Source organism: Arachis hypogaea, chromosome 12, assembly GCF_003086295.3.
Source record: "Arachis hypogaea cultivar Tifrunner chromosome 12, arahy.Tifrunner.gnm2.J5K5, whole genome shotgun sequence".
NCBI classification, from domain to species: Eukaryota; Viridiplantae; Streptophyta; class Magnoliopsida; order Fabales; family Fabaceae; genus Arachis; species Arachis hypogaea.
The window spans coordinates 83,228,120-83,230,810 of record NC_092047.1 but is presented as its reverse complement, the minus strand read 5'-3'; the positions used below and the strand labels follow the sequence as shown (position 1 = coordinate 83,230,810).

The following is a 2,691-nucleotide window of genomic DNA, read 5'->3' as shown; positions in this document are numbered from 1 at the left end:
TACATGGAAGAAGCATCTCAATTCCTTCCATTGGAGCAAACAATTTTGAGCTGAAACCTCAATTAGTTTCTCTGATGCAACAAAAATGCAAGTTTCATGGACTTTCATCTGAAGATCCTTTTCAGTTCTTAACTGAATTCTTGAAGATCTGTGATACTGTTAAGACTAATGGAGTAGATCCTGAAGTCTACAGGCTCATGCTTTTCCCGTTTGCTGTAAGAGACAGAGCTAGAGTATGGTTGGACTCTCAACCCTAAGATAGCCTGAACTCTTGGGATAAGCTGGTCACGGCTTTCTTAGCCAAGTTCTTTCCTCCTCAAAAGCTTAGTAAGCTTAGAGTGGATGTTCAAACCTTCAGATAGAAGGAAGGTGAATCCCTCTATGAAGCTTGGGAGAGATACAAGCAACTGACCAAAAAGTGTCCTTCTGACATGCTTTCAGAATGGACAATCCTAGATATATTCTATGATGGTCTGTCTGAATTAGCTAAGATGTCATTGGATACTTCTGCAGGTGGATCCATTCACCTAAAGAAAACACCTGCAGAAGCTCAAGAACTCATTGACATGGTTGCTAATAACCAGTTCATGTACACTTCTGAGAGGAATCCTGTGAGTAATGGGACGCCTCAGAAGAAGGGAGTTCTTGAAATTGATACTCTGAATGCTATATTGGCCCAGAATAAAATATTGACTTAGCAAGTCAATATGATTTCTCAGAGTCTGAATGGAATGCAAGCTGCATCCAACAGTACTCAAGAGGCATCTTCTGAAGAAGAAGCATACGATCCTGAGAACCCTGCAATAGCAGAGGTGAATCATATGGGTGAACCATATGGAAACACCTATAATCCCTCATAGAGAAATCACCCAAATCTCTCATGGAAGGATCAACAAAAGTCTCAACAAGGCTTTAATAATGGTGGAAGAAACAGGTTTAGCAATAGCAAGCCTTTTCCATCATCCACTCAGCAACAGACAGAGAACTCTGAACAAAATACCTCTAATTTAGCAAACTTAGTCTCTGATCTATCTAAGGCCACTGTGAGTTTCATGAATGAAACAAGGTCCTCCATTAGAAATTTGGAAGCACAAGTGGGCCAGCTGAGTAAAAGAATCATTGAAACCCCTCCTAGTACTCTCCCAAGCAATACAGAAGAGAATCCAAAAGGAGAGTGCAAGGCCATTGAATTGACTATCATGGCCGAACCCACAAGAAAAGGGGAGGACGTGAATCCCAAGGAGGAAGACCTCCTGGGACGTCCAATGATCATTAAAGAGTTTCCCTCTGAGGAACCAAAGGAATCTGAGACTCATCTAGAGACCACAGAGATTCCATTGAACCTCCTTATACCATTCATGAGTTCTGATGAGTATTCTTCTTCTGAAGAGAATGAGGATGTCACTGAAGAGTAAGTTGCCAAGTTCCTTGGTGCAGTCATGAAGCTGAATGCCAATTTATTTGGTAATGAGACTTGGGGAGATGAACCTCCCCTGTTCACCAATGAACTAAATGCATTGGATCAACTGAGATTACCTCAGAAGAAACAGGATCCTGGAAAGTTCCTAATACCTTGTACCATAGGCACCATGACCTTTAAGAAGGCTCTATGTGACCTTGGGTCAGGAATAAACCTCATGCCACTCTCTGTAATGGAGAAACTGGGAATTTTTGAGGTACAAGCTGCTAAAATCTCATTAGAAATGGCAGACAATTCTAGAAAATAGGCTTATGGACAAGTAGAGGACATATTAGTAAAGGTTGAAGGCCTTTACATCCCTGCTGATTTCATAATCTTAGATACTGGGAAGGATGAGGATGAATCCATCATCCTTGGAAGACCCTTCCTAGCCACAGCAAGAGCTGTGATTAATGTTAATAGAGGTGAACTAGTCCTTCAATTGAATGAGGACTCCCTTGAGTTTAAAACTCAAGGACATCCTTCTGTAAACATGGAAAAGAGGCACAGTAAGCTTCTCTCAAAACAGAGTCAACCAGAGCTCCCACAGTCAAACTCTAAGTTTGGTGTTGGGAGGTCACAACCAAACTCTAAGTTTGGTGTTGAACTCCCATATCCAAACTCTAAGTTTGGTGTTGAGGAGTCTCAACAATGCTCTAAACATCTGTGAGGCTCCATGAGAGCCCACTGTCAAGCTATTGACATTAAAGAAGCGCTTATTGGGAGGCAACCCAATTTTTATTTATCTAATTTTATTTTTATTTTATTTTTCTTTCATGTTTTATTAGGTTCATGATCATGTGGAGTCACAAAATAAATAGAAAAATAAAAAACAGAATAAAAAATAGCAGAAGAAAAATCACACCCTGGAGGAGGATCTTACTGGCGTTCAAACGTCAGTAAGGAGCATCTGGCTGGCGTTCAATGCCAGAACAGAGCATGTAGCTGGCGCTGAACGCCAGAAACAAGCATGAAGCTGGCGTTCAATGCCAGAAATATGCCGCATCTGGGCGTTGAACGCCCAGAACAAGCATCAGTTCGGCGTTTAAATGCCAGAATTGCATGCAAAGGCATTTTACATGCCTAATTGGTGCAGGGATGTAAATCCTTGACACCTCAAGATCTGTGAACCTCACAGGATCATCTCAGGATCTGTGGATCCCACAGGATCCCCACCTTCCCTCCTCATAATCCTAGTTTCTTCCACATCTTCTTCTTCATCTATTCTTTCT

At 41.5% G+C, this 2,691-nt stretch overlaps 1 non-coding gene across 1 annotated transcript; it reads right to left on the bottom strand.

Moving 5' to 3' along the window:
• Positions 1–329: 329 nt before the first annotated feature.
• On the bottom strand, positions 330–437 carry LOC112731544 (small nucleolar RNA R71). The gene has a single exon (XR_003167317.1). It is a non-coding gene; the product is annotated as a small nucleolar RNA R71 (small nucleolar RNA).
• Positions 438–2,691: the final 2,254 nt, after the last annotated feature.